Raw genomic sequence first — 19211 nt, forward strand, 5'->3', positions numbered from 1 at the left:
CACATATAAACATGATCCACAAACACAGCACGCCTTCTCTGTGCCTGAGCTCATTTAAGTGGGACTGGGGAAAAGTGGAGAAGTGTCCTAAGTCCTAATAAATCAAAATTTGAAATTCTTTTTGGAATTCATGGATGCTGTGACCTCCAGGCTGAAGAGGACAGGGATTACCTGGCTTGTTATCAGTGCACAGTTCAAAAGCTGATATGTGGGGGGGTATTAGTGCACATGACATGGGTAGCTTCCATATTAGAGAAGGCACCATTAATGCTGAACAAATATGTACATTTCTTAGATGTTGTCTGGATGTCAGCATATGTTGCTCTATTTCAAGAAAGGCTTTGCTTAGTTCAATAATACAATGCCAAACAGCATTCTGCACGTATTACAACAGCACAGCCCTGTAGTAAAAGAGACTGGGTTCTAAACTGGACTGCCTACAGTCCAGAACTGTCACCAATTCAGAATATTTGGTGTATTATGAAATGAAAAATACGACAAAAGAGACCCCGAACTATTGAGCAGCTGAAATCCTATGTCAGGCAAGAATGGAACAACATTTCACTTTCAAAAGTTATAGCAAATGGTCTCCTAAATATCCAAACATTTACAAAGTGTTGTTAAAAGAAGAGGTGATGCAACACAATGGTAAACATGTCCATCACAACTTTATTGAAATGTGTTGCTGGCATCAAATTAATAATATATATTTCTTATTTTCAACATTTGATATCTTGTCTTTGTACTATTTTAATTTTATATGTTTACATGATTGGAAAATCTTGGCATTGGCATGTCTCAAGCTTTTTGGAAACAGGGTTGTAATTAAATAATATTGAAATAAGGCAAAACTACTCCAGTTGTCAATTTTAGTTACAGAGCAAGCAGAAGAGTTAGATAAATAATATGTAGCTTAAGCAACTATAAATAGTTTTAGCAGCATATTAATAAGTAAGTATTGTCAGAAACGTGCTTCTAGGGAGAGTCTTCAGGGTTCTACCATGCTAAGAACAGCAGAACTAAAGAGTACGCTGATGCACTTGTTAACTTCTTCTCCTTTTTATGCCATAAAATAGAATAAGAATTACAAGAGAACCTCTAACGTCACTTCATTCACCCACTTGGAAGTCCCACTCCTTCCACCTTGCCAGATACATGAGAAGGTGATGATTTGGAAGTCGGTGTTCAATGTTGAATACATGACTGTAGGAGACTGTGCTCGATCCACGAAAGTGCTTTGTATATACTATAAAGGGATTTATGATTTTGGATAATGATAGCCCAAACTGTTATTTCAGTATAATTTAATTTCAGACATTAAATGGGGTTGCCACGGAGGTGCTCAACCCTTCATGTTATCCTTTTGTGTAACTACAGTGGGTATTATCAGAAAAAAGGCAATGCTGTAAATATAAAAGAATACTAGAAAAATCAATTGCATTGTGTTGAAGCTTGTGAGCATTCATTTTAAAGACAGTGTGACGGTAAAACGTACATTCAAAATAAGGAGGACCTTTAATCAGATATGGTGTAAGCTACAACACTGTTAGAAAGTAAGAAAGAACAAAGCAGAGTTAGTACAGACAGTCACATAGGAAGGTGAATTGGCAGAGAAAAAAAATGGAAAGGAAGTGGGTGAGGGCCTGCTAGTATTTATACTTTACTTCACTTTGGGCCGAGTCACACAGCAATTTAAGTAAAGGTGATGTTTGTGAAAATAGGCATGTACAGAAGATCAGCAGGTGTAAAATAATTACTGCAGTTGCTTTGAATTACAGTTAACTTGAAAATGGTAACAGTTAAACCAAAACATACAGTATATATTTAGAAATTAGGTTGTTATGTTGTGTTATCAGAGTGTCTATGACATGCACCTATCACAAAAGTGCTGCACTTGTGGTCACATGAAATTGATCTGCTTAAACAGTGACAGTTGTTATTTAACTGATGCAGGGTGAATTTGAGAAACCACTGATCTTTGTCTTCTGTGCATTGAGTCCTATGGAAAATACATATTTACTTGGAGGGAGAGACTGTTTTATCATGCTATCAGATCACCTAACATGAAAGGTACCTTTTAGATTCTTTTCTAAATGGAGGATTATAAGAAAACTATTACCTGTAACCTCTTATCTGTCTCACTGTCCGTGCTGTACATCTTTTATTTCACCATAGGAACCTCTATGACAGGCTGTTTACTGATTGAGGTTGTCTTAAATCTCAATCCTTTACTTAAACCCAGTTTACCACCAAAAGAGGGTCTCATAAGAGCATCCTCTTATCCTGCTATGGTACTGCAGTTAAAGAATGAATGAACAATCTAATCTTCTTGACAACACTAGTAGCAGTCAGACAGAGACACTGGCTTTGGTCTTTTACACAAGCACTATATATATTTCAATCAAAACCATTAACAGCAAATATACTGGGTATGCATTATACTTTAAACCTGGGTGGTTTGAGATTTACATGCAGTGTCAATATCAACACAAAGACCCTGGTAAAACTTTGAGATGGCTTAGTTCCTTACTTACAGATGAGATGTTCTGCATTAAAAAAGGAAAAGAAAATGATTTTTGCCAGTGAGAGCTCTTTGCAATGTGTCTGTTTTTACCAAGCAACAACAAAAGATAAAGAGAGACCTCTAACAAGTGTGTATTTTTTAACCAAGCAGCAACTAAAAGAGAGAAAAGCTCCAATTATCATTCAGCTGAGAGAGGACTGACAAGTTTCTAGTAAACGGCAGCCACCACCACCAACTCACCTTCTCGTACACACGAAACATTTGACTTACTTGACTCTCTCTCCATTCGCTTAGCACCATGACATTTTATTGTTTCCTTAAATGTCAGAAAATGTTGCATAATCATTATCACAAACTAAAGGTTATTTCCCCATCAGAATAAAAAGCTGCACAATCTAACTATGCCAGATTGCCATGAATCCTGCATCTCCATTCAGCTTTCCCAGCATATGCTGCACTTTTATTCAGCTTGATAAGACACAGGTTGAATCCTTACCTGACATTTGCCAGCTGAAAAGTTTAAAGTATCCTCTATACAGAATTCAATGTTATTTCAATTTTGCTTAATGTTGTGTGTGACTTCAGGTGTCGGGCCACGTGACATCACTGCTGAGGGACTGTTCTCAACCTATTTATTCAAGGCTGAGGATTAGGGTCCCTCATTGGATCATTGACTGTAAACACAACCGTTTTGGCATTCAAATGGAACCGTGGATTTTTTTAAGTTCTTCTTTTTTAATTATTTCTGATTTTTGGATTTTGGCTTTGTTTATTTGATTGTAATTATTGTATTGCGGACAGGTTTTATTAGCTCAGATTTGCTTATTTGATTCTCCATTTTGCTATTGTTGTCTTTAATGCTATTATTAAATGCATTATTTAAATGTAAAGGTACTTCATTTTGTGATTGTGGACCAGGGATCTTAACAGTTTATACAATACAATATAATACAATTTATTTTTGTATAGCCCAAAATCACACAGGAAGTGCTGCAATAGGCTTTAACAGGCCCTGCCTCTTGACAGCCCCCCGGCCTTGACTCTCTAAGAAGACAAGGAAAAACTCCCAAAAAAACCCTTGAAGGGAAAAAAATGGAAGAAACCTTGGGAAAGGCAGTTCAAAAAGAGACCCCCTTCCAGGTAGGTTGGGCATGCACTGGGTGTCAAAAAGAAGGGGGTCGATACAATACAATACACAGAACAGAACAGAACAAATCCTCAATACAGTATAAAAATAAGAAATTTACAAGTATGGAGCAGAATTTAACAATAGATAATATCACATAATATGATTTGGATTTGTTTAGAGTCCTGGAGACCTCAGCCATCAAATTTCCTCCCCCATTTGGCCATTCCACAGTTGAAACAGTGCTGGGCCAGCCAATCCGATGAATGGACCCCTCTACCCAACGATTCCTGCGATCCTCCATCAGGGACGACTTTACCTTAGGCAGGCAAAACAACTTGGCAGGTGGGCTGTGGCACCAAGTGCCACATTTGAGTACCAAGAAGAGAAACAGAATAGATGAGGGTTAGTAACAAATTATAACTATCATGTTACTTATGTTTTATGATGTTTTAGTACTAATGACTAACAACAGAGATGCAGTCTGTACAGTTAATCAGCAGCTCTAGTCAGGATATGCTAAACTGAATTAATGAGTCTTCAGCCAGGATTTAAAAGGTGAGACCGAAGGGGCATCTCTTATAGTAGCAGGCAGACCATTCCACAGTTTAGGGGCCCTGTAACTAAAAGCTCGACCTCCCACTGTTATTTTATTAATTCTTGGAATCATAAGCAGATTGGCATCTTGAGATCTTAATGTGCGCTCTGGTTTATAAGTCATGATAAGTTCAGAAAAGTAACCTTGGCCATTTAATGCTTTATATGTTAAAATGAACATTTTGAAATCTGCCCTAAACTTAACCGGGAACCAGTGTATCGATTTAAGAACTGGAGCTATGTGTTCGTATTTTCTTGTTCTTGTAATAATTCTTGCAGCAGCATTTTGGATTAACTGGAGACTGTATAAAGAACAGTTTGAACATCCAGTGAACACCGCATTGCAGTAATCAATCCTAATAGAAATAAATGCATGAATTAATTTCTCAGAATCCTGTTTATTTAGAAAGCACCTTTATTTCCCAACATTTTTAAAATGGAAGAAACATGATTTGGACAACTTTGTAATATGCGCTTTAAATGACATGCTAGAGTTAAAGATAACTCCTAGATTGTGGGCTGATTCAGTAAAATTAATGGTGATTCCAACGGAGTTAAATGATAACAAAATATTGTTGTGATCAGCATCATTCCCTCCAACAATTAACATCTCCTATTTTTTAAAATATTATATACGACTTTGTATTCTTTTGGCCTTTTCCCCTTTATAGTTCTTTTAGGCTGAATCCTGCTTTTGAGTATAGTGAAAGCTAACATTTAGAGCATGAAAGTCTACAGGAATCATAACAGACAGAAGTAGTGATAGAAGACATTGTTGCACAGGTTTATTGACTTACCTTTGTTTTAAATCCTTGTTAAGACTAGTAAGAAATAAAGTACAGCTCTGTTGGCACAATGCTGTGATTTTGCCAGGCTCTGTCTATAACTCATGATGCTGATTTGTGAGCGAATTAACAAAGTTTTGTTTTAATCTTTTTTAAGGATATTTGAATAACGTTTTGAATAACTAAAGAGTGAATTATGCTTTACAATTAATTGCTAAAGCATTCTAATAGCATCCATCTCAGAGAATAACGCTTTACTGCATTTTCTGCAGGCATTACTTTCTCTCCCAACACAGAGCTGTCAGAAGGTTACCAGCAGATAGAGCATGAGTCCTCTAGGACATACAGCAGCATTCCAACCCCAGATTCTGTGCCCACTTTAATATAGATCAGAAGGAATTCGCCCAACATAGCACACACAGAATAACTCAAAAGACAGAAAATGACAACTACTCTCTCTAGTAACTGCAGTGCCTTTATATACTCCCATGGGATTTTTCCAGTCAGATCCATCCAATGCTTCTCTCATTCCCATCTAAAGGCTTTAATGCCATTATGCTTGCAATGCTGTATTCATCAACCCAATCATAACACTTTGATATGAGGCTTTGACTAGTGTGTGTGTGCATGCTAACACACGAATGGATCCATTTCATGAACCCTGCTCATTTAATTCACTACTGAACTATTTCTTTCCAGGTTCTTTCGCTTTCTTGCATGGCTCCTTCCTAGCTGGCATCTACGTCCTCATATGACGGAGTAATGTCAGGATGGCAGTGCTTTCCCTTAGATGCAAGTGTGGCTCAGTAGACCTTTTGAGTCCGGGTGCCCTTCCTTGATTTTCATCCATGGCGCAACCCCTGGCAGCTGTCCAGCCATCTTTGCTGGCACCCCACACTACACTACTTCCTGTATTCATGGGCAACTCTGTACCTCCTCCTTCCACTGAGATGAGTACCAAAGCTACTTATGCAAAGACGAGTAAATGCTATAAACAGATCCTAACTTCCTGGTTCAAACTTAGCTACGGCACAGCCTACCACAAATGTATTACCTAATAGTCTAAAATCAGCTTAATATAATTTAGAGTTGATGAGGCTTGAAACTTTACAGGATGACACTCACACTGGGACAGTGTCATCATTTAAACTAACCCATAAATCTTTGGGGATATGGGAGGAAAACTGAAGTGTTTGGAGGAAAATCCACACTGGGAGAACAAACAAACTCCATACAGGCAATAATCAGTTAGAGGATAAGAACCCAGAATACTTGAAGTGGCAGCTCTAACTACAAATTTGTTCTTGTATATAACAGAAATCCATTAAATTCTAGTCTTTTAGTTTACCCATTCATCTTACAATTTTAGATCATAGTATATATTGCATAGGTTCTTAAACTACACATTGCTGGTGGCCTGTTTTTTGGTCACACCGAGTGTTGACTTAGCTCTATATTCAATGGGAAAGGGTCACGTATGATTTCTCATGACAGGTCACCAGATGCATTTTTAGCAAGAGGCATTACTCCGCTATGACTATCAGTGCTAATTTCTCCATTGTTGATGAGGGATGATATTCAGCAGCGAATCTCCAAGAGGGAGCATGGGGACGACATTTTATGGCAAATCTGGATCTCAAAGATTCTAAGGAGGCAAGACTGGGTTATGAGAATAAAAGATTAAGATACACTAATATAGGGAATAATGGCACTCTGTGGCATTTCTGAGTGTGCTCAGAGAAATCTCAGTATGCTCCAAACTAGATAGATAGATAGATAGATAGATAGATAGATAGATAGATAGATAGATAGATAGATAGATAGATACTTTATTAATCCCAATGGGAAACTAACAAACTAAGCACAAAATCAACTTTATAAAAACAAGACATATGCAAGTGAGCACAAAATGAACAGTGAAAATGAGCATAGACTTACTACATCAATGTTTTTTAACATTAGTATAAAATGTATCATGCATTGGCTAAACTGGCCTTGCAAGATTGATTGTGCCTTGTCATTGATTGACATCCCATCTAGGGCATGATGCTGCCAGGAATGGCTCCATCGCTCAGTGATCCTGTAATGTAATCAGCAAATTTTGAAAAAAGAATGCATGTTCTGTTCAAAGAATGACATCATTACACATTAAGAACTGTTTATGAAAATCCATATGTATATATGCCTTGGTCCAAGTGCAAAAGTGTTTATATTCTGCCCAGGAATAGCTTTTACTTTGTGAAATAATTAGTCCACATCATTATACTAACAATCAAGGAATGTTTGACTTATTGAAAAGCTGTATATAACCAAGAAAAGGTCTGAAACATGGACAACTGGCTGTAGAGTCAGGAAAGAAAATTAGTCTAAATATATCTAAACTGAGTTTAGCATGGAAAATGTCTGCTTTGCATGAAAAAAATGTGGTACAATTTAAACCAAATCACTGCCTTCGACGTTTTGTTGCTCAGATCAAGATGAATATGTTGAAAGTGTAAAGCTTTAATAAAGTCTTTGTGATCTAAAGTTATTTTTAAAAAGTACCAAAAAAATAAGTTCCTGAAAATCAAATTGAACATATATTTCATAATTTAAATTTAACACTACTATATTCTATAATACTGTGTATTTTCTGAGTTTGAATAAGGTTGAGATGATAGCACAGTGATTAGTCTTTTACTCAAAGGCTGATTCCCATCTCTTCTTGAATTCTGTGCTCAATTAATTTCTTATTTGATACTTTATGCATTTATTAGTTGGATTAAAGAAACACATCCATATGATTTGCCTTCTTGATGTAAACAAGGGCTAAAGTCAACGTATTTTATTCACTGGATCTTATTGCATATATTTAATGTGCCTTTTAAATTCCTTCTAAATTTTCTCAAAAAGTGGCTTCATTCAGCAAAGTAAGATTACAGCTAAGGTACACAAGTTCAATTTAACTACTTACTTTAAAAAAGACAAATTAATATTTTAGGCTTCTGTACTTATGACTATCAAAATCACAGCATTAATGAGCACATCCTGATAGTCTAGCTCTATTTACACAATTTAAGAAATTCAAGAAATCAGATATGTTCAATGAATAATTTACATAGTTAAAAAATATCCATTTACCTAAGAGTGAAGTTCCAAGCTGGATTTGTTTGGCAGATTGGTTGCAAAATAATAAAAAAAAAAACCTGCTGTCAATATAACCCATCAGGACAAAACTGAAGATATTTTATCAAGTTACTAAAATGGAAGAAAAATGTTCTAGGGATAATTGGAAATGTCAGAATAGCCAAAAGAGTGTGAAAAGGCTATTAAGGCTAAGGCAAACCATTGAAAATGTGCACTTCCATTGAAAAAAATGTGAATTTAGTATAATGTGATTAATATTCTCAGCTACCTTTTCTGATTACATTGTTATGATGAGCAGCAGCATTGAACAGGAGAGAAATGAACAGAATGTCAGTGACACACCAGGGTCTCAGGTGCAAAATCTGGTGTGATCATTTTATTTGTGGCATTCTGAACATTCGCCTAGTGAGTTTTCTCCGAAAACATTGGTTTCCTGGTACATCCTAGAGAAATGAATGTAAAGTTAATTGGTAACCCAAAATTGTTTTTAGTCTGTATGTGAGTATGTCTGATGTTGGACTGGTGTCAGGTTTTATTCCTGGCTTGGCCTGATGCTTCCCATCACCCTGAAAGTGGATTTAGCAGGTTCACAAAATAAATGGATGCACTGACATTATATTATATTATATTATATTATATTATATTATATTATATTATATTATATTATATTATATTATATATCCATCCATTCTCCAACCCACTATATCCTAACACAGGGTATTATATTAAATTATATGTGTAAGGAAAAAAATGCAGCCACTAAAAAGATACCATTCAAAAAAGGACTGAAAATAAAAAGCTAACACCTTAGCTAAAAGAGTTATCCCATATCATCTAATACAATGTGTAATGAATGAATGTTATACAAAGTGAAGCTTAAAAGATTTTTTTTTAAATTGAGACATAAGTGCTAAGGAGAACAGATATTAAATGTTTGGAATCATGTGAGATGTGGTTTTGGAGAAGAACGGTGAGAATAAGCTGAAGAGAGGATTTAGTTATGACGAGGTACTGAAGGGAGTAGAATAGAAAAGGACATTGATTAGATCAATTCAGATGAGGCGGAGGAGATGACCTAGACACTTACCTATGCATGAAACACTATGGTGGATATTACTCAAGGGAGATTAGAGTGGGAAAAGGTCACATGGAAAACAGAATGATGCTACTTGTAACTATGAAAAAATAGAATGCACCAGAATCTGAAAAAGAAGGTGCAAGATCGAAAAAGCTGGACCTGACATTCCATGACAACTACCTGTCTACAGACAGAAAATGAATGAATGAATCTACTGAATCATTACTGACTCAAACACATGCAGAAGCCAATAATATGCCTACCTTTCAAGCTCATATCACACAAGAAGGTATTGAATCCAATCACAGACAGAATGCTATTTTTCATTCCCTTATATTTTATATGTTGTAATAATTACTAAATATCAATGGTGACACTCCTGTTAATGTATATATCTTTTCATTTTCAACCTGGAACTTTTTAGTTAATTTATTATTTTTGTATTGCTTTTGTTAAAGAAAAATTGTGAAATGATTAAATTATTCTTTTTGGGTTATAACAACATAGTAAAGACTAATTTGACACGGGGAAACTAATCAGTATTTTATTAATTAAAATATAATAACAAATAGTTTCAAATTCAGTTGTGTGTGCTATCCACGCTTGCTTGACCCGCCTGATTCATATTCTCAGTATTGCTGGAATCTCACAAATAGCTCTAAGGCCTTGCCTTTGTAATTATCGCGCTTGTTCCTCTTTTGGGATGCTGTGCCCAAGATTCCAAGCACTGCAGAATTAGAGTCTCAGTAGAGTTGGTTAACTGAACATGATTCATAACTGGACAGCTTTTCAGAAACCTTTCCAATCCTAAACGAGTCTCTTAGGGTTCACATTTGGCAGATTTTAAATACCACATATGAACAATACAAAATTTAATGTTTCTTTGCTTTTTCAAATTTTTTTAATTTAGTTAAGTCAATATACATTAAATTTGAATTTGACCTTTTATTTTTTTTTTTACTTTACAAAAGTTATCGCTGTCTATCATGCCCTACTTTATAGGTAGATGTCTAGTGTCTAGGAATTTATGGCATCATGTTTTCCACCAGACCTGGAGGAGTAGAGGTTGTTCTTTCCAACTGTTGTTTTATTTTTTTTCCTGTATTAAAGAGACTACCAGGAATCGGACACGCACAATGCATAGCTCATCAACCCTTGGATGGAGAAACAAACCACTGCTCCATTTTGCTTATTTAAAGAATTATTCAAATTATATGGACAGTTATGTGTTGGTGGGCTAGAAGCAATATATTTTCCTCTGAATCATCAGGCCTTGCATGGCTGATTAATACAATGAAGTGTGACATGTTAAGTGACCTTGCTATTTGCTGGATTATGTTCAGCAATAATAGTCCTTTTATAGTCTTTCTTTATACTACAGTACAAGGGGGCTTGAGTGCTACAGTACACAGCTTGAATGTGAAGTACGGCATCCAGACCATTTAGGGAAAAATAGGCAACAGTAGCAGAATGGATATATTTTCACCAGGCTAGCCTAGACCTCCTGTTTGCTACATTTGAGTGACCACCACACTGAACCAATATATATGATATTAAAAAAAAAACCAACACAGGTAAGGTATTTTAACATACTGTGTTAGGCTTACTTACTCAATGTATATATCACTTTTATCAACAAAAATTACCTTTATATAAGAAAAGAGACACAGAGACATTACTCAGCAAGGAAATATAAGGATTTGGCAAATTATTTTTAAAAGCGTGCTATACATAGCTCAGCACACTCCTTTACTTTACAAGATTCTGGGATGCTGCAGTCCATGCATCCTTGAGCACAAAGCAAGAAACAACTCTTGATGCGGTAACAGTTCCTCACAAGAAACATTCACAAAATACTAGCACTCACTGATGCCAGGTCAATTTAGTCACCAGTTAATCTAAGTTAATCTAAACAAAAGTCACACAATATATTCATATAATGTCAAGAAAGAAAATGGACAAAGGTCTCTGGAACTTTGATGTTGAAGTGTTAATCACCACACCAACCATGAGCAACTTTGGTATCAGAATTCTTGTTAGTACTCTGTCTGTCTATCAGGTGTACCTAGTTTGCTTTGAAATAAATTTAATAGCATGCACAGCATACAAAAAATTAAATTCTCGTCCTTGAGCAACTGTTAAACAATTACACACTGTAGGTACACAGATACGTCTAGCTACATAACACATGCAGTAGAATACACTCGAATAATTAACCTGACACTGTAATATGCTTAAAGTTTTCATTAATGTCAAAAATTACCATTACAGCTCTTACATCATGCATTGCTTTGTAACAAATCAATATATTGTTTTATTTACAGAACATGCAAAATGTCTGTCCGATAAAATTTTGATAAACTATTTTACGGGTTCATTTTGGGGGCATCCCAATTGAAATTGTCTTGATTTTAACAAGCTTACAATCTCTTATCCATCCATTTCTAAACTTGGATTTTTCAGCCCACATTTACAAAGGGCCTGTTTGGTTAACAATGGATTTTAAGGCAGGAAGCAACTTTTGATGGGATACTAGCTCATCAAATAACTGTGTCAAGGTGAAATGGTCCTTTACTCTGCTACACACCTTCTTGGCTATAGAGGGAAATTATAGTAAGTGTAGAAAGCCTAAGTGAACTCTGATCCCTAGAGCAGTGAGTCATCAGCACTAACCCCTGCACCACTGTGCCATTCAAACAGGCTTACAGACGCGTGACATTGCACAGACTTGGTCCTTGAAAGCTGAACACTTGATTTAGCATTATTGATTGCAGCATTCAGTACTGTGTCACTGTTGTGTAAAACTATTTGAATGAAAAAAACAAAATATATTTGCCATTACTCTTAGGAAACAAGATAATGCCCCATTCTTAAGCACTACCACCATCTTCTTAAGGTTTCATCAGAGCAATAAATCAAGAAATGCTTTTGTTAAACTAATCCACTTTATACAGCCTTAAAATCAACATACTCTTTATTGCAGCATATCCTATGCAGATTGCATTACGGCTGAGCTATTCAATGGCGATGAGACATAAGAGAATTCATGTCTTTGCAGTGGTCTGAAACGTTGTTGAATCAGGTGAAGCTATTATTCTTAAACTCACCATTGCATTTCCTCCCACTTCTTTCCATTTTGATTGACCCTTGATGATGGGAATCTTATCTTACTGTAGGCATACAGTCAGAATGAGGTAATGAAAATGCCTTTAGTAACACACTGTACTGAGATTAATGGAGTAGATACAATGTCACAATCTTGAACTTCATTTATTTATCATGCTACTGCAAAGATTTGCAGCTTGTTTTACTTGTAATCTAACATATAAGTCTCACGCACAAGTTTAAATATATGTAGGGGACAAAGCTTTACTAACAGAGTAATGTTTTAATTAGTTTAGCCTTAATAGTTATTTATGTAATGTAATACATTGTATCAATACTAGTATGTTAATTAAAACTATTTCTTATTTAATATGGTATTTTGGTGCATAGCAATACCTCATGTTGGATCAGAGATTAGATTGCACAGTTTCTGTAATTTTCAAAAATAAAAAAGTGACTTCAAGAATACAGGAAATGCATATCCAAAAATTTCCAAATGAATTGTTCTCATTCTCAATGCACTTCCTTGTCAACGCCACAAATTGTAATTCATATTAAAGTTGATTTATTTTTTAAATATTACAATTCTTTGATAATTTGTTACCTTGAGTTATCTCCTAGCTTTATCTTTTCATTTATTACAGTATATGATATTTCGAATTAACTCTGGATTTCTTTACAGTGTCATAGCTGACCAGACCTACAGGTTGCCTTTTAAGTGAAACAGGAACAGAAAAAGTGCTCAGTTTCAGCGTTAAATGTAAATCAGACTTGCTTTATGGGTTGGCCACCCGGAAAGATAAAGTAAAGTTGTTGTTAAAAAAAACAGCGAGGAGTTCACATGTCATAACAGTGACACCTAGTAGAACACTGGGCAGGCTGTACCTTAAACAGAGCACTGCTTAAGCTTCCCCTGCCCTTCTTTGCCCTCTGTGTCTCCCAAAACACAACCTTAAACAATAAACATTAAGGGCCATGGTGGTCCTGTCAAGGTGTTGTCCATATAAACAAAACAAAGCAGTGTTTAAAAGTACCATCCATATTTTGGTGATAAACATTTGGAAAGTAATGAATGGTTACTGCTTGGTCAAGAAACCCACTCTAATAATGTCAAATGAGTTCAGTCTGTTTGTTGCATGCAATATTATGAACAAACTTTGCTAAAACACAAATTGTATAATTTTATTTCCTAGATGTCTTCTTTACCTTCAGTACGGTACTGCTGCAGGATCACTTCTTCTTACTTACTGTAAATATATTCCTGTACGCACTAAATGTATTTTTTACCTCTGTCACCACTTCTTTCTTTATATTTCTCCATCTGTTCATTTAACCTTTGCGTGAGAAGCACCCTATGATGGACTGCTGTATGAAAGTTGTCAGATCAGCATTTGCTTTATAACTACTAAATAAAGAGCTAGTATTTTGAAGAAAGGAGTAAAACTACCATATACTGAACAGAAAGAATGAATGTGAGCTATGAAACATTCATATGAAAATAAATAATATGCATCAACAAAAATTTTACTGCTAATTGTTCAACTGTATTTAAGCATGAAACTGTCACTCCAAAAAATGTGGAAATGTCCAAATTAGTATTTAGTGAAGTACTTTACACAAATCACAGCTTTTTCTCTGTATCATTCTTCCATCTCTCATTAAATCCACTTAATTCAATTTGCAGGGCCAAAACCTATCAAGGCATCATCAGACAAAAGGCAAGAACCAGCCCTGGTTAGGATACCAAACCTTTTGAAGGATACATAATCCTTTATAACAGAATAATGTAGACTCATAAATTTACCTAACAGGCACGTCTTTATAATCCAAATCAGAGGAAAACTCAAACCAGCACTCAAAACAACATGCAAACTCCACACAAAGGGTGATTTCCCAGTACATGATTCAAGCCAAAGACTTTGGACTTCTGAGGCTGCAAAACTAACTGCTGGCCATCTGAAATGCCTTCCTCAATATTCTACCTAAATCTCATATTAGATCTAAAAACATCAATAATTTTAGCGATGGTTTGGAAGTAAATATTCCAATACTTTATGCTTGATTCAAAAAGATACTCGATTTATACATTGCTTCTATTTAAATATGTAAACATTAGGCCAAAGACCATAGATATTCTACACATTTTTGGCATTTAATTTTGATTAAAGTATGTATGGAGGAATTTCAAATGTTATATAAAAAATCCTGTGTAGAGCACTCTAGGATTGTCCCTTTTTCTTTTGTTGGCTTTGTGTATATTCTGCAATTCTGTTCCTTTTCACTGGGTATTCAATGATGTCAAATGTTTCACTCACATCTCCTATTATCACTTTATGCTTGTGTATATAAAAATAAAATGTGCTTAATGCATAAGTAAATGTAAATATAGGCAAAGGACCAACAGATGAGTTACCACATCTATTTGATGTAAAATACAAAATGTTGCAGCCAAGAGTCTCCAACTTAAGGTTTGTAGAGCAGCTGGACAGCCCAGTATATAACCATGAATGCTGAACATAAACTGATACAAAAGTGAAACTGCATCTTTACTTTTCAATGTCATTTTTTAGACGATATTCCTAAAAGTGCATTATTTCCTGACACCCATTATATAACAGCTGTTAATCATAGAAAACATCCACAAGTTATAGAAGCTGGAAAAACAGCTATGCCAAATTTAACACTAAATATCAGATCTGTGGACTGAAAAGGGCAGTTAGCATGATTTTAATAATCCATCTCTGGCTCTTGTTAAACACAGAGTTTTGAAGACCTCTGATTTCACTGCTCCAGTGGTTAAAATCAGTAAAACGAAAAAAACAAATGAGCAAAAAATTACAGGTTTATAATCGTCTGTTATAAAAGATTAATTAGAATGCATTAATGTGTTGGAGTAAATTGAAAAACATAATTTAATGTGTGTCAAATATCATTTTTGTGAAGTTGCTTGTTTATTTATGAAGTAAAATTCTGAAAACCTATACACACAAGTCTAAAATATAAACTCAGATTTGAATGCACATTATAAACTCAAATTACAGTATGCAATGAATTCTAAATAAATACTATAAAGTTAAACTGGAATATATGAACTCAAATGTGATGTACTTGCACAAACAGCCATTCAAGACAGGGCCAGGGAGTAATCCAGATAAGCAGGAGCTCCCTCTTCATCTTCTGCACTGCACATTTGTAGGGGAACCTGATTCTGAGTTGAGGTGTTGTAAATAGTAGAAGAGCTTAGCCCTCAAGTGAAGCTTTTCTCAACTTCTCCATCTCTTCCCCTTCCCATTCTCAGTTTTTTTCTCTGTCGTTTTCCCCTGGATAGTTCTTTTCTCACTGCCGTTCACTTCCAAAAGGGCAGAAAAACTGGGAGCATTCCCAATTCCTTTGGAGTGAGTGGGAGGGTCATAAAAAACAAACAAAAACAAAAAACAAAATTCTTGGCAGGTAGAGGGTCATATGATGTGGCAAATTGTAAAATTCTTACAGGGCAAAGGGGCATACAGAGAACAGTCAAACAAAAGTCCCCAACAAAGCAGAAGATCATACATGGCCTGGCAGAGATATCCAGGGGTGGTTTCTGACTTGAACACAATGCTGCCAGGATAGGCTCAAGCCCTCTGTGATACTAATTAAATATAAATAGGTTTTGAATGTTAACTATATGCAGTGGAACATCGGTTCACGAACATCTTGGTACACGTACAACTCGGTTTACGACCAAAAAGCTCGCCAAACCTTTGCCTCGGTTCACGACCACACACTCGGTATACGAACAAGCCAGGTTCCCTTTTGGTTTGTATGTTCAGTCTCTCCCTGTGCATTTCCTGTGCAACAAGCAAGAGAGAGAGCGAGAGAGTGCGACACACACACACATGCACACACACACAGAGGCAGCGCGAGAGACAGAGGCAGACACACAGGCAGCGCGAGACAGAGAGAGCCGCGCACACACACAGGAGCACACGCGAGAGAGGCACACACACACACAGGAGCGCTCTAGAGAGACACACACACAGGCGCTCCAGGCTCGCAAAAGAGAGACACACGCACACACACAAAGGCGCGAGAGAGAGAGCGAGAGAGTGAGGGACGCATAAGGTAGAGAAGGCTTGTTTTTGTTTTCAGTTCTATTTACAGTGATCGGTTCGTAGCCTGCATTGTTGCAATGTTACTTTTCTTGGTGGTTTATTAAATTACGGATTTTTCAAATGTTCATTTTTCCCCGTGCTTAAAACTCATTAACAAAAGTGTTTTTAGTGAGCGGTTCCTAGCATTATAGCGCGAACTATTGCAGTGTTAGTTTTCTCTGTTATTCAAGGTTTTCTCAGTGTTATTCAATTTTTTTACATTTAGTTTACCATTACATGGTGCATTCTATGGTATAATTAACTATATGTGTGCTTAAAAACTAAAAAAAATATATACATACAGTTCGTACGGTCTGGAACGGATTAATTATATTTACATACAATCCTATGGGAGAAATTGCTTCGGTTCACGACCAACTCGGTTTACGACCAGAGTTTTGGAACGAATTATGGTCGTGAACCGAGGTTCCACTGTATATATATATATACTAGCAAAATACCCGCGCTTCGCAGCGGAGAAGTAGTGTGTTAAAGAGGTTATGAAAAAGTAAAGGAAACATTTTAAAAATAACGTAACATGATTGTCAATGTAATTGTGTTGTCATTGTTATGAGTGTTGCTGGCATATATATATACATATACACATATACACACACATATACACACATATACAGATATATTATATATACATATACACATATATTTTTTTTATATATATATATATATATATATATATATATATATATATATATATATATATATACATACACATACATACATACATACATACATATACACACATAGATGCACTTACAATAACATAGAAATCAATATAAACAACATTAACATCATTATCATATGAGAATATGAAGTAATATATAAGAAGCACATTTCATATAAATATAAATTATTAAACAGTAAAATCTTCTTCTATAATTTGCTAGCGTGGCTTTTCGTTGGTCTGTCCAGGATTTTAAATCACCTGTAGCTTGCAAACCGTTTCACCTATTGACTTGAAATCTGGTACACATATAATACGTCACGTCTGCTATCCGCTTTATGGGTGATGATTGTATTACTGTTTTTATGTTTATTTTATTTTAGAATCAACTCCTATCTGCGCACACCAGGGCGGCCGTGGGCAGATGCGTATGGTGTATTCACTCCATGTTATCGTGCATTGCGCTGTCACTGGTATTTTGATAAAAGAATTTGAACAATATATAAGAAGCGTATAAATTATTAAACAGTAAAACATTAACATTTAAGAAGTAAAGTTACATTGAGTACTACTGCAGTGCCTTCGGGTATACCTCATTTTTTGTTTGCCCATTACATGCTTAAATGTATACATTTTTTGGTGTACCTACCCGAGAACACGCGACATATAACCGAGCGTGGGAGAAGCATGGATTTTAAACACGCGTTGAGTTCATCTGCTGGTCTCCCTCGTGGAATAACTGGTAATGTTTGACTAAAATGTACAGCGAGTAAAACGACATTACCTCCTTTTTTTTTTTTTTACGATCTCTGAGATCTTGCTTTTTTCAGTTCAAGGCTTCATAAGCTGTTTTATGTGCCATGGTGTACTTAATAAGTACTAATTATCCCAAACCATCATCTTTGAATGTTGCAAGACTTTCGCCTTGTATGTAGATCGGGGTAATTACATTCATTGCATTCCTAGTCTGAATCACAATCTGATTGTATGGGTGGTTACCTGGCACTGTAGGGTTGCCACCCGTCCTTTAAAATACGGAATCGTGCCGCGTTTGAGAATGAAATTGCGCGTCCCATTTTGAATCAATACTGGACGGGATTTATCCCGTATTTTTTTTATAATTTTTTTTTTAAAGCAGCGTCTCATGCAAATCATCCCACACGCATTTTATGAAGATGCCTCCTTTCCTACTTTTGATTGGGTAATACTTGATGTCATCGTTAGTTTGATTGGTGTTTTGAACTGTCCAGTGAGGAGGGCGTGTCTTTTAAGTACAGTCTGCAAAGTGTTGGCACTGAGATGTGGCGTCAGCGCCATAGTTGAAGCCCCTAACGTTGCGGTCAGCAAGTCGGCTAACATCCGCCATGTGCCGTCTTTCAGTTGCGAGAAGCAGATCATAGAATGGTTGAAACTGTTGCCCCTAACGTTGCGCCACGGCGTGTGGTTCGTTTATACCTCGTGTCTTCTCATTAAACTTTTATCTCGCGAATATGTTATTGCAATCCGCAGCGGGAGCGTTTCTATAAACTTAATTTAAACTTACGTTTTACACCGTGCTTTGTTTCCCTTATGAACATGCTTGTATGCTTAACTCGCTCCGTTCTCAATTGTTTAATTAATTTTTTGCTCTTCGCTGTTTGCGGCTGTTCCTCCATTTCCCCCTACTTCGTTCTTTTATCTCGCAAATATGTTATTGCAATCCTTAACGGGAGCGTTTCAATAAACTGATTGAAAATAGTTTTGCATTTACCTTTTTAGTAAAAGGCGAGCTTTTAAGCCTGAGAAATCACCCCGTAAATGCACACGTTTAATTGGACATGTGTTAATATGTATGGTTACACAGTATTAAAAGACAGTGAACAACGTCAGTTACCTTTCTTCCCGCGTTTGATAAAAGGTGAGCTTTTAAGCCTGAGAAATCACCCCGTAAATGCACACGTTTAATTGCACATGTGTTAATATGTATGCTTACACAGTATTAAAAGACAGTCAAAAATTAACGTCATTTACCTTCGTTCCCGCGTGTGACTCGTGCTGTAAATGTCTTCCTTGTTT

The sequence above is a fragment of the Erpetoichthys calabaricus genome, chromosome 5 (genome assembly GCF_900747795.2).
Source record: "Erpetoichthys calabaricus chromosome 5, fErpCal1.3, whole genome shotgun sequence".
Taxonomy (NCBI): Eukaryota; Metazoa; Chordata; class Cladistia; order Polypteriformes; family Polypteridae; genus Erpetoichthys; species Erpetoichthys calabaricus.